At 44.5% G+C, this 14,660-nt stretch overlaps 1 pseudogene; it reads right to left on the bottom strand.

Moving 5' to 3' along the window:
* Positions 1-12,426: 12,426 nt before the first annotated feature.
* LOC134931572 (5S ribosomal RNA) lies at positions 12,427-12,545 on the bottom strand (annotated as a pseudogene).
* Between the last annotated feature and the right edge of the window lie 2,115 nt (positions 12,546-14,660).

Raw genomic sequence — 14,660 nt, 5'->3', positions numbered from 1 at the left:
CCTGTTAATTGCTCTTCCCAGCCAGATATCTAGGGTTCTGTCTGACTTGAGTTTTTCTGAGGGTATAATCCAAAAGCTGTGACTCTCCCCTTTTGGTGGACACTGGCAGCTTGTCTCTATTATACCCAGAACCAGAGATATCAGCCTTCCAGCAGCTGGTCCCTGCTCCAGCTCCACACGCCTAAAATGCAGTTTTATATATTCGTCTGTGGATTGCTCTAGCTCCTGAACTCTGATCCCCAAGTCCCCAGTACCTCCTGAAAGGTGTCCCCAGTACCTCCTGAAAGGTGGGATTCTCTAGTTTTTTTATGCCATTCACAGCTAAGAAATTTATTTTCAGGAACTTGAGATATCTGCTGTCAAGCAGACTGCCCTGCCACCGGAAAATGATGAATAAGAAGCCCACTCCACTATCCACCCCTCCTCTACGTATTAAACTCCCCCTACCACACTGGAAGTCAAGTTCCAGAGCCCATTCATTCAGCCCAAAGCCACCTTCTACAGTTTAGTGTTCTCCCTCCTGCCCTATCTGCGTAGTAGAGGAGTAAATAGCAGAAATTACTGCTCCAGGTCCTACATGCTGAGCGAAAACTAGAACACCCCCTACCACCCTCGGGAAATTAAAGCTGCCGCTGATAGCACCCCCCACCCCTACCGTTGGATGATGGGTAGGGGGGCCAGTGCATTGCTGTTCCCAGGGGCCTACACTGCTGTTAAGACAGCCCTGGACAGTGGACTGGATGGATGTGATTCTCACTGGCTGCACTGCATACAGTTAGTTGTGCTCTCTGGCAGCACTGGCTGGGACATGTTATTCATTTTTGTTACCTAATTTGTGGAGGTGATGATTACATAATCTGATCTGCTCATTGTAATGAGCAAGAACTCTCCCTCCCACACAAATATAATACACTCCATATATATCTTGCTATATCTCCTGCCTGTGTCCCACCCTTCCCCTTGGAGTGTAAATGGTTAGAACATGCACATACTGCCCCTGTAAGCTGTGCCACTTAGTAAATATGTATACATAATGAAAATAAAAAATCATAGTTACCACAGGTTTAGCTAAGTGGAGAGACCCCTTCCCTGACTTTTCATTACAGGCTATAGTTAAATCATCAGTTTTATTAAACAAGCAACTGATATCTACTTCTTTTGTAGAAATACAATATGAAATATTACACAGGGCCTACTACACCCCAAAACTTAGATACATAACGGGTGTGTCAGATAACTCCAATTGCGTTAAATGTTCTTTACCTGAGGCCGATATCCTTCACTGTCTGTGGTCCTGCGACATTATACAATCCTTCTGGAAAGATGTCCAATCCTATATTACTGATACTTTACATACTGTATCCCATTTATGGTGACCATGCCTTGGGCTCTATGGAATCATTATCCTCCTTTGATAACTTCTAAGCCTTCAATGAGTGTCCATCTTGCATTGGCTAAGGTAGCAGCTGTGGCCAAGAAAACTACCTTGTCTAAACGGATCCAGCCTGAGCGTATTTCTCTGACATTTATGCTTCCCAGACTTGCTTATGTTTACCAAATGGACTCGGTAGAATGTTCATTCGATGTCGAATCAGGAACACCAAAATTATTTGATATTTGTTTGCCCTATATTATTACACTCTCTACTGTGGAAATAGACTGTGAGGGTCATTCTGACCCAATCGCACGTTTCAGTTTATCGCAGCGGTGCAATCGGGTCAGAACTGCGCATGCGCCGGCCGTCGGGCCGCTACGATCGCTTCTGCCTGACTGACAGGCAGAGGCGGTTGTTGGGTGGGGGGGGGGGCAGAAACGGCAGCGTTTGGCCACCGTTTAGTGGGCGCAGTCTGGCCAACACAGGCGTAGCCGGACTGAACGGGGGGGCGGGCTGCAGTGGCTTCATGATGTCACACGCAGCCGCTGCGGGCCGGGGAGTGATGAGTAGCTCCCGGCCAGCACGTTAAAGCTGCGCTGGTCAGGAGCTACTCTTGAAGTGCGAAGGCATCGCCGCTGTGCGATGCCTTTGCACTTCTGCGGGGGGGGCGGCACTGTGCTGGGCGTCCCCCCGCATGTCAGTGTGAATGATCATAATGATGATCATAACTGTAATCATAACTGTGCTATATTTAGCACAGCTACGATTATCTCAGAATGACCCCCTATATTCGCATCCTATAGGCTACAATGGCTAACACCATGGGGACTGCTCTGCCCACTGAAAATAGGGAGGACAAATAAATAATCCTCTCCAAAACCTGTAAAATAAAAAAAATGGTTATAAAAAGATTGCCCAGTAATAATGGTAATTCTGAATATAATTTAATTCTCAATTGGTGTTAATTGTTTTTATGATGGGTTCAGAATTTACTATTTTATGATGTGGGGACAATTTATATAGTCATAAAATAATGTTGACCAAGACATATTATAACACCAATTATAATATCAATTATTTCATATTGCCCCTTTAAAATAATTAATAAATAATATTGCTTTTTGATAAAATTCAATGGTAATTTCCACCCCTAATATAGCAACAAAATCCCCCCCCCCCCTAATATGTTTTTAATTTTTACCATGCAACAGTCTACAATCTGGAAACTGTAATGTGAATCTGATGTCTGTGGTTTATGTACTTTAAGTTGTTAATAGGTACATTACATTAATACAGTATTTTCTCAATAGAGTCTTTAATGTATAGTTTTCATTTCTTTGAGTTAATTAATTTCTATCTTTTGGAAACAATTTAAGAAAGCTTGATTATAATTTTCTTTCAAAATTAAATCAATATTACTTTTATCAATTGTCACGGGGTCCCTAAAAGGTGTGGGCCCATAGGCCAGTGCCTACTCTGCCTGTTTGGTAATTGGGCATTGACCACTATCATTCAGGAATTGGGGCTCCGATAGGAGCTTGTCCCTGCAAAGTGTTAGAAGTACAGAGTTTAGATTTGGGGACTCATCATATTGCCGCCCATTGCCTGGTAAATTGTGCAGAAAGTACTCCATAGGCTACAGCTCCTAATGCTGTTAATTTATGTATGCACCTCCCAAAGGCCTGGTGGATGCAGAGGTAATGTATTAGACAATGGTACCCAGATCGGGTGCATGCTATGAAGCTCTCTCCATGGTACTGATGCTCCCCACATGCCCTTCAGACATCTTTCCCCCCAGATCTCCCTGCATCCCATCAGACCTCACACATACCCTATGCCTGCCTGAATGACATAGTTTTTTATATAGATAGATCTGTATAGTAACACACACACACACACACACACACACACACACACACACACACACACACACACAATAAGCCACTCTAAGAAGGTACTGAAAAAGAAATGATCCAGTTGCCTGCCTCTTTGATCCCACGCACCTCAGAAAGGCCTAGTGGAAAGCTTAGGTGCGGTATTAAGCACTGGTACCCAGAGCACGTCCATGCTATGAAGCTCTCTCCATGGTGCTGATACTCCCCACATGCACCTCAGACTTCTTTCCTCCAGATCTTCCTGCTTCCCATCAGACTTCACACTTACCCCAGACTTGCCCACCTGCCAACAGACCTGCCCAAAAAATTACCCAGTTGCCTACCATAACTGGAAAAACCTTGATGCAGTTAAAGGAATAATGGCGAAAAATAAATACACAAATTCCAATGTCGGGCTTCCGATGTCCATCCCTACCATGGGAAAGGAAGTACCTCTGCAGTGCACCGCATCTACAGTTTCAGCCTTCTTCTGTGGAATGCCAATGAAAGCAGGGAGAAGAGAGGAGGAGAGCTGAGGGCGGGACAACTGCAGAGTCCAGGAAAGAGAAGCAGATCTTATAGGAGGGCCTGAAGGAGGAATCTGCCTGTGAGACAGGCTGCCCAGGGCAGGTTCCTCTATCATAATCTGGCCCTGTTGCAGGCACCAGTTATCCAGGCCACTGCTTCATGAAAGCAGTATGTAGTAAGGATCAGTGGAGTCTCCAGGTCTGTACGGGCCCCAAAGAGGAGTGCCACCGGTACCCCAGTGATGGTAGCCCTGCATTAAGGGCTGGTAAAGAATTATCTAATCATTTTGAAAGATTAATAAATATTAACTTTTAATTTTTGCTGCCCAGATTTTTTATTTGGACATGTGACTTTCTGTAACAAAACTACTATTTTTCAGCAAATAATTCCTCAAATTCTCCCAAAAAAATGGAACATGGAATAGCTCTATTTTCATAGATTTTACAGTTAATAAGATGAAAATGGTGTTAGCACTATAGAGTGAAATAATAACAGGATAATAAACTGATAATGGCAGATAACACTGCACTTCAGTAACTCACCATTAACAACATATGTGGCAAATCATTTCTAATACTTTAATGTAAACAAGGATAATAATAAAATTACACATAATGTGAACATAATCACCCCCTGTTCCTTCCTGTCTTGAATAAGAATGAAAATGAGCACTAAAATGTAGCTAAAAATAAGTCTTAATATAATTATATAAAGGAAAATATATAAAGAAAATATGGTATAAAAGGTTTGAGCTTATTTCTGTAAAACCCATTACATTTTCCAACAACTTCACAACATTTTTAGACAATTTCAGACTCTGTAACAATTAAGGAATTATTTGAAAATTGCAAGTGTTGTTCTGCAATTTCTTGTGTATGTAACATGATGGTTGCCAGCAAACTTATTTATTCTTTATGAGCTTTAAATTATGCCAAATTTGAAAATTAGTAGTACCCCAAGTGCCATTTTCCTGATACCCCAATTAAAAATGTTCCATTGCTTTGGGACCCCAGCTGTCAGTGTGCCATTCATTTTGAATTTTCTATTATTTTGGAACCGCGCACGGTGGTACCGTGAAGTGTGTTTGTGTGTGTGTGTGGGGGGGGGGGGGGGGGGGGCTGGTACTATTTACCCGGGAGCCAGGCATGATGGAGAGGCCTAGACGGGGCTATCCCCCTCTACATGGCAGCAGCTCTTGGCGCTCTTTTCCTTAACCCAGCACATTACTCCCATGAGTAGACCATGCCCCCTGAAAAGTATCTGGGCCCAGCCAAGCTCTCTACTGCGCTGACCGTGCATGTGAGTATACCATTGTTCCTTTACTACAACTGTCAGTTAGACATCTTTCCTGGAGCCCAAAAGAGGTGGCTCCTAAAACAATGTATTGCATATCTGGCAATTGGGGAATCTTAAAAACATGTTTTTTTGGATTAGAAGCGAGGACCCACGTTACAGCTTTTGTATCTATCGGTGAAAGGTGCTTAAAATATTAAATTGCTAAGAAAAAATAGCCTGACATGAATAAAATGAGCCTGCTCTCATTTTTGTAGGTACTACGGTGGGCGAGATGAAGGTACATAAAGTCCCTCCCCATCCTCTTCCATTATTACATTTCCATTATCAGATGGCCCACACTCACCACCCACAGTTATGTGAACTGATGGGGAAGAGGTAATATAGTTCATGCTATTCATGCTGTGGAGGACAAATAAGGCTTGTTGTCTGTAGCCTTACAGTATATATAGAGGACAAGCCCTACTCATCATCCACAGAAAAGTGGTTAAATCAATAATATAAGTCATTTGGCAATATAAAGGTTTACCTAGCACCACCGGTGTAAAATGTATCTCAAATAGGGCTCCCTTCATTTTGAATAGGAAAACCACGTTTTCTCAGTCCAAGGATGTTTCTGTGAATAGGTGGCCTGATTGACAATCTCTGATAACATTGGATGATGGAGGTATCTTATTACTGGAGTACTGCACAAGACTAAAAAATAGTTTACAGACAATCACAATGTGAATGTTCATTGCTATTGCGTTATATATTTGATCTGGCAAGTCAGCTTGAACCATTTGAAAAATATAAAGATATGTATGGTCAAAGAATTTCATTAGTGAATAATCATGTTTCCAGTCCTTCTATTGACCCAGTAGAAGAAGCCATGTATGGCTACTTATTGGTACTGATTGGTTGTTTTAGATTGATGCACTATTTAACCATATAATCTAAGAATAATATAGAAATGTGCTAGAAGTCGCAATTGCATTTGTGTTTTAATTATAAATATATTGATAGTGACAAAGGACCAAATAAAACTGTAATGCTCTCACAGCGGGAATCTCTCCAAATGTCAATGCTTCTTAAGACTAATTCATAATAAAAAAAATCATTCTGATTAAAAAAAATATATAACCACTTTCTCTGAGGTTAATTACCGTTTTTATTGCACAAGATAATGAAGCACATTTAAAAGGAATTTTGAATCCTTTGCCTAAATCTTAATTTTTATCTGAATACTTATCATGAAATGTACTAATTGTCAATTCAGAATTGTCCTAAAGCACTTCTTAATATATACTACTTGCTAATGTAATGTCCTTGAATGACACTCCTGAAATGTCACAGCTCCTCTAGTCAGTGGCGGAAGTTCGTCCCAGTTGCCCGGAGGCAAGATAAATATTGGTGCCCCCCCTATTTCGTGTGTGTGTGTGTGTGTGTGTGTGTGTGTGTGTGTGTGTGTGTGTGTGGAGTGTTCTGAAAAAAATGTATATACTGTATTTATACATTTAATTGTCTTTTATTTTAAATCACACAATTCTTAGCAGTCATACCCAGGATTAGAACCCATGACCTGTCACACTGACAACAGACACTTTACTGATGGAGCTATTTGCTCCTGTACAGGAAGCTTGAGAATTCTAACTATATGAAGTTACGTGTAATTGTCAGACAAGTATCTTCATATAGTTAAAATTCTCATATTTCCTATACAGGAGCAAATAGTACCACTAGTAAGGTGTCTGCTTCCAGTGTAATAGGTCGTGGTTTCTAATCTTGGGTGCGACCCTTGTAAAATGTGTACCTACAGTATCATGAAAAGGGTGTGATTTGTAAGGTGCAGGGACCAGTGAGGAAGTCGGCCACTGAAAAGACAGTGACAGATATCAATTAACTTAATTCAATGGTGTCACAGAATGGGAGGAGAGGTGCCCCCTTCAGAGCAGGAGCCCGGCGGCAGATGACTCCGTTGCCTCCCAGAGTTCTGCCTCTGCCTCTAGTACTACTACCTCTCTATCTGTTGAAAGATAGCCTTGTCATAAATTCTGTCCACATGGGCACATGACACCTACAGCCTGGGCCGTCTATAGGGGGTTCAAAGGGGACAACTGTACCGGGCCCCAATGATCAGAGGGGACCCAAGGATACGCCGCTTAGTACCTGGCAGGGATGTGACCTGCCTTGTCCAAATAGGGCAGCAAGGTGTAGATGTTGTCGGTGCATCCTCAGAGTGACAGGAACTTCTCACACACAGTGTGAGTGTGCGCCCGCTCTTCCAGGTACAGCTTTTTGCAGGCAGTTACGGAATATGGCAGAAGCTCTGCTGGCCAGTATTCCCGTGCCCTGCACTGGCCTCTTCTGGTGGGGTGTGAGGGCCGCATGGATGGTACCTGCTTTGCGGTGTTCGGATCTGGATACTGGGGAGTGCAGCGCAGGTGAGTCTCTCCCCGGGGTAAGAGTGGACTGGTGAGGGGATGCAGGGTTTTGGGATGGGGTGGGGGAACTGGGAATGCAGCATGGAGTCATTGGAGGGAGACAGACTGTGGGGTGTGTGGGAAGGAGAGAGGGAGACGCAGACTGTGTGGGGGAGGAAGGAGAGACATACATATGTATTTATATACTAGGTGCTCATCGCGCCCTACAGGCGCTCTTCACACCGTCGCAAGGGGCTACGCCCCCTTAAGCCTTGCACGGCTTTTGGGCGTGCAATATGTTGATTATATGGAGTATATGGAGTATTACCACCAAACATAATTGTGTGATTGGTTAAATATTGCGCGGACAAAGGGCATGTGATGGTTAAGGGGCCTTAGGCCCTTGCGACTGTGTGAACAGCACAAGCAGGGGATGATGAACACCTAGTAGGCGCTGTGAGTGGGGGTGAGGCGGGTGCGGGGGAGACACGGATGGTGGCGGGGGGCCAGGGGTGTTGCGGTTGCGGGAGTGCTTCGAGTGGTGGAGGGGCGGTTGAGGGGGGGGACTGCGGATGGAGTCTGTAGGTGCTGCGGGTGGCAGATGGGGGAGGAGGCCGGAGGTGCTGTGGATGGGGGAAGTGTCGGGTGCGGGATAGACGTGGATGGGGGAGGGTGTCGTGGAGTGCGGCAAGTGGGGGAGAGAGTCCTGAGCCAACGTGGTGTGGGGGGTAGCGGGTGTGGCGTGGGCGGGGTGGTTGAGGGGGTGCAGTGGGTGGGGGAGGGCCAGGTATGTGGGTTGCGTGGTTGGAGGAAGGGCGGATGCTGGGGTGCCATGGTGGGGGAGGTGGACCGGAGCCACCACGGGTGTGATGATGCTGCGGTTGTGGGATTGCATGAGGTGCCAAATATGACCCCACATGTAACAATGTCCCCCTAGTTGCAGGATACTAATAATGGCCATCATCATCTAGTGCTCCCTGCCCTGTCATTATGTCAGGAGCAGGGACATTGCATGTGACTGGGCAGCAGCAGTGACCCTGGTGCAGCTGGATGGGACACTTCCCCGGCGCTGACACCAGGCAGAGAGAGAGGATTCGACTCGTTGTGCGGGGCCGAGGCCAGACCCGGGCGCTCCCCTTGTGTAGGTGCAGGGCCATGAAGAGGGGGCAGGGATGGCGATAAGCCGCAGTGCTATCGCTGTGCGCTCTGATCTCTGCGGTGGCTGCCGCCTCCTGCTGCCCGGCACCCATCGGACACACAGCAGCAGGCAGGCCAGGAGAGGGGAAGAGGAAGGCGGCGGGCGGCTCTTACCTGCTCCCGGCACCGCACGCTGCTGATCACCCGCTCATGCGAGATGGATGGGTGAGGACAACGGGGCGGTGCAGGGGGGTCGGTCTTGGAGACGGGGTGATGGCGGTTTGTGTCTGTAACCTATAGATTAGGCCAGATCTGTGACTCCGCCCAGTATTGTGACTCCGACCAGCGTTAGCAAATGAGTCACAAAGTCACAGATCTGGGCTAATATATAGGAGATGTGTATAAAATATAAATATATATATATATATATATGTTTCAAATATATATCCAAAAAATAAGAGAAAGACATGGTGTCATACAGCAATATTATGGCTAGCAAAACACCATGTACCCAATGTATATAAAAATATATACAATTTATTTTTAACAAGAGGAAAAAATTAGATAAAAAAGGACTTTATGTTTGAAGTAAATACAAAAAAATCCAACTTTTGAAAACATATACAAAAAAGCACATTAAAAAAACAATTTAAAAAAAAAAGCAAGTAAGAAATATATCTTATCACAATCAGAGTTCATTAAGGGGTATATGCAATTAACGGCGAATCGCGGCAATTTTTCGGCCGTTTTTTGTAATTCGACACAATTCGACCGTCGAATTCCGGCAAGTGGGTGCCAGAATTCAACATATTCAATAAAAAACGGATTCGACAGTTCCGCTGTCGAAAAACGGCAGATTTGACGGATTTTGATCCGATTTTTAAAAAAACGGAAAAAAAATTGTGTGGGGTCCCCCCTCCAAAGCATAGCCAGCCTCGGGCTCTTCGAGCCGGTCCTGGTTCTAAAAATCCGGGGGGGGGGGGGGAAATTACAGGGGATCCCCCGTATTTTTAAAACCAGCACTGGGCTCTGCGCCTGGTGCTGGTGCAAAAAATACGGGGGACAAAAAGAGTAGGGGTCCCCCGTATTTTTTACACCAGCATCGGGCTCCACTAGCTGGACAGATAATGCCACAGCCGGGGGTCACTTTTATACAGCGCCCTGCGGCCGTGGCATTAAATATCCTGGACACTGGATTGAGGTGAGTATAATTTTATTCACAGGTACACGTGGATTCTACTTGGACAAGTGGACAGAGGTCGGCGTGTGAACATAGGTAAGTATGTGTGTGTCGACATGTGTGAAATAAAGTTTTACTCTCACGGTGTGCGTGTACTGTTTTTATTTGGGTATTTTTTTTCCAGTAGAACTACAGGTACCAGCGGGCCCATTTTTCTCCAGCATGCTGGTACTTGTGGTTCTCCAAGCACCAGCTTGCGGGGGAGGCTTGCTGGGACTTGTAGTACTACTGGAAAAAACAATATTCTTTCAATTTTCTCAAGGCTATCAGCCCCCCATCCGCAGCCCTTGGATGGCGGGGACTGCCTCGGGCTTCACCCCTGGCCCTTGGGTGGCTGGGGGGGACCCCTTGATTGAAGGGGTCCCCACTCCCCCAGGGTACCCCGGCCAGGGGTGACTAGTTGGATATTTAATGCCACGGCCGCAGGGCGCTGTATAAAAGTGACCCCCGGCTGTGGCATTATCTGTCCAGCTAGTGGAGCCCGATGCTGGTGTAAAAAATACGGGGGACCCCTACTCTTTTTGTCCCCCGTATTTTTTGCACCAGCACCAGGCGCAGAGCCCGGTGCTGGTTTTAAAAATACGGGGGATCCCCTGTCATTTCCCCCCCCCCCCGGATTTTTAGAACCAGGACCGGCTCGAAGTCCCCGAGGCTGGTTATGCTTTGGAGGGGGGACCCCACGCAATTTTTTTTCGGTTTTTTACCATTCCATTTAAAAAAAATAAAAATAATAATAATAATATTTTTAAAAATATATAAATAATACTTGTGCCTCCAAAATAGACAAACCAAGTACCTAGGGGGTCATTCCGAGTTGTTCGCTCGCAAGCTGCTTTTAGCAGCTTTGCACACGCTAAGCCGCCGCCTACTGGGAGTGAATCTTAGCATATCAAAATTGCGAACGAAAGATTAGCAGAATTGCGAATAGACACTTCTTAGCAGTTTCTGAGTAGCTTCAAACTTACTCGGCATCTGCGATCAGTTCAGTGCTTGTCGTTCCTAGTTTGACGTCACAAACACACCCAGCGTTCGCCCAGACACTCCCCCGTTTCTCCAGCCACTCACGCGTTTTTCCCGGAAACGGTAGCGTTTTTTCGCACACTCCCATAAAACGGCCTGTTTCCGCCCAGAAACACCCACTTCCTGTCAATCACACTCCGATCACCAGAACGAAGAAAAAACCTCGTAATGCCGTGAGTAAAATTCCTAACTGCATAGCAAATTTACTTGGCGCAATCGCACTGCGGACATTGCGCATGCGCATTAGCGACTAATCGCTCCGTTGCGAGAAAAAAATACCGAGCGAACAACTCGGAATGACCCCCCTAATCCCTTCTAATATAAATAGATATGCTATTACCAAAAAAAAAACACAAAAAAAACCATGTTTAAATTTTTTTTATTAGATTCCGCCACCAAAGTGTGGCGGATTGAAAATGACGAATTTACTGTCTAAAAGCACTGTTGTCGAATTTCCAAACTTCAATTGAATATACTTTTGGTGAATTGCCGCATTTGTACCATTGCAGAAATGTCGAATTTGACAAATGTCGAATTTCAAAAAGTCGAATTTGGAAAGTCCGTTTTTTTGACGGAAAGTACTGAATTGCATTGTCGATTTTTTTTTTTTTGGGCGAAAATGTCCGACATTTTCGGGAATTCGACCGCAATTTCATATACCCCTATGGGTGTCCCAACACGTTTCGTCTCACAGACTTCATCAAGGGGTAAAGACATAATGGGACTGGATGTCTATTTATACCCATAGTAATCAAGTAACTGTTTGTGACATCACATCCTATTAGCTGACAGTATTACACATATATTAATCAATACTCTTTGTACAGTGCTATGGTACATATAACAACATAATATTTAACCATTAATAGTAAATACAACTGTTTTTATATGAGAAAACAGTGTTACAAACAATTATTAGCTTAAATCGCAGTACTTCCACCGCTCTTCCGGAGATGGCTGTTCATTACTGCGCATGCACGGTGCTTCCGCCCCACTTCCGGGATCTTACTGAGCATGCGCCCGCCGTGGTTCCTGGCAGCCTAATTCAACAGAGCATGCTGGAGTTCAGTCAGTTCATGCTGTTAAACACAAAGCGGTGGCCATTTTGTTGTAGTTTAAACAGTTTGTTTTTATGTGGCAGCCATTTAACTGGAGAATCGAGTGCCGGACATATTTCAGTTTCTAACTTCATTTGTTGTGGTAACTCGATAAAATAGAAAAAAACAATGTTTATATAAAACAATTGTAGTAATCAAGCAGGTATCACTGTAATACATACAGTATATTTATTATTTGTAAAGGAGAAAGAGAAGACACCCAATGAGAAGTGATTTAATAGGTTACACTAATATTATCTATATCATAAAGTGCCAGTGCCAAAATACACTTTTAATAAATGTGTATATAAGTTTTAAAGTGCAATTATAATAAATATTATTGTTACATATGACTTATAAAATGCAATGTTTTAATGTGTTATTAAAGTGGAATATTATCGTGAAGTCATTTAAATACTCAATAAATATTGTATTCATAATTAATTGTACTCACGTCTTGTTCTTACAGCACCTGATATTCCCAGGAGGTCACTCTCCCTGGTACTGGTCAGGCCCAACACTGCTTAGCTTCCAAGATCGAACGAGATTGGGCATTCCCAGGGTGGTTTGACTGTAGGTAGTGTCGCTCTGTACAAAATTTGTATATTTATATAATCTATAATTTACTATTAGTATTCTTATAAGTGATGGTTAAAAAGTGAATTATAGCGAATTAATAACCCAAAACGAATAAAAAGAAAGAAGAGAGGGTTTATTTGGACTTCATTTGGATAGGCGGCATCCTCACACAAAGGGGGCAATTTCATAACTCTTATTAAAGCCTGTAGGGTACATTGTCCATAGCTGGAAGATCCAGAACATCTCACAGCGTGACAGCTTATTTGCCAGATCTCTTCCTCCTTCTCCAAGTTTCACAAGTTCAATGGCCTTAAAGGTTAATGCATCCGGATTGGAATTATGTTCTGTATTGAAATGTTTAGACACTGTATGACTCTCTACTTTATTCTTGATGTTTCCAATGTGTTCCTCTATCCTCAGTTTTAGTGGTCTTTTGGTTTTTCCAACATTGCGCCTAATTCAGACATGATCGCTAGCAGGCGATTTTTGCTCTGCTGCGAACAGATAGTCGCCGCCTACAGGGGGAGTGTATTTTAGCTGTGCAAGTGTGCGAACGCGTGTGTAGCAGAGCTGTACAAACAGATTTTGTGCAGTCTCTGCACAGCCCAGGACTTACTCAGCCACTGCGATCGCTTCAGCCTGTTCAGGACTGGACTTGACATCAGACACCCGCCCTGCAAACGCTTGGACACGCCTGCGTTTTTCCAAACACTCCCAGAAAACGGTCAGTTGCCACCCATGAACGCCTTCTCCCTGTCAATCTACTTGCGAACGCCCGTGCGAATGGATCCTTCGCACAAACCCATCGCTGGGGGACGATCCGCTTTGTACCCGTGCGATGCACCTGCGCATTGCGGTGCATACGCATGCAAAGGTTAGACCTGATAACCGGCTGTACGAAAACGCAGCCTAGCGATCAGGTCTGCATTAGAACAAATTGTTTTTCACATTTGCATTCTAGTAGGTAGATGACAGATGAAGTGTTGCAGTTCCTGAAGTCTTTAATCCTATATTTATTTGTATTCCACCATGTCAGTAAAGACCTTTCTATTTGGGTGTAGGCATTTACCACATTTGTATGAGCCCGTGCATTTTGGCATAGAACAGTTGTTATCCATTTTTTGTTTCAGCATACTAGGTGCTGACAAGTCCTTAAGGCTTTTTGATTTTCTGAAGATGATCTCTGGGTGTGGAGGGAGTATGTGCTTCAAAACAGGATCCATAATTCCCACTGGGGAATTCTACTTATGTCTTATGTAAAGACCTTTTTTATCTAATTTTTTCCTCTTGTTTTTAAAAATAAATTGCATATACAGTATTTTTATATGCATTGAGTATTTGGTCTTTTGCTAGCCATAATATTGCTCATAATTTGAGAGGGCCCCAGAGATATCACTAAACCGGGCCCCAAGATTTCTGTTGCCGGTCCCGCCTGCAGCTACATTTACAGTACTTTCTGATGCCTACAACCGGCTATCCCGGTAAGCTGAATCAAATTAATCATATTATTGTTCCACAGGGTTATGGGGTTGATGCAGAATTGTAAGTAAATTACTCAAAATAAGTATTCTTGCAACAACAAAAGAAGCGTATTTCTAATATAATATACACATGGGTTGAACCCACCATTGCATAGGGGTGTCGTACGGTATGCCAGCGCTCAGGCTCCCGGCGCCCAGCATACCGGCGCCGGGAGCCCGACCGCCGGCATACCGACAGTGTGGCGGGCGCAAAGGAGCCCCTTGCGGGCTCGCTGCGCTCACCACGCTGCGGGCACGGTGGCGTGCTACGCACGCCACACTATTTTGTTCTCCCTCCAGGGGGGTCGTGGACCCCCACGAGGGAGAATAGTTGTCGGTATGCCGGGAGTCGGGATTCCGGCGCCAGTATACTGTGCGCCGGGATCCCAACATTCGGCATACAGAAGACCACCCTTGCATAGGTAGCAAATGCGTCAATTTTACAATAAGTCCTCATCACAGTGCCCACTTGCATAGCCATATAGCCTGTGCAAAAGATACACCTGTTATCTAATGGGTTCGGTATGATATGCCGGCTGACGGGGTGCCGACTGTCTGGATCCTGACAGCGGCATCCCACCAGCCACAATACTGG

The sequence above is a fragment of the Pseudophryne corroboree genome, chromosome 5 (genome assembly GCF_028390025.1).
Source record: "Pseudophryne corroboree isolate aPseCor3 chromosome 5, aPseCor3.hap2, whole genome shotgun sequence".
Lineage (NCBI taxonomy): Eukaryota > Metazoa > Chordata > Amphibia > Anura > Myobatrachidae > Pseudophryne > Pseudophryne corroboree.
The sequence above is the reverse complement of the archived record's forward strand: the minus strand, read 5'-3'. Positions and strand labels throughout refer to the sequence as shown.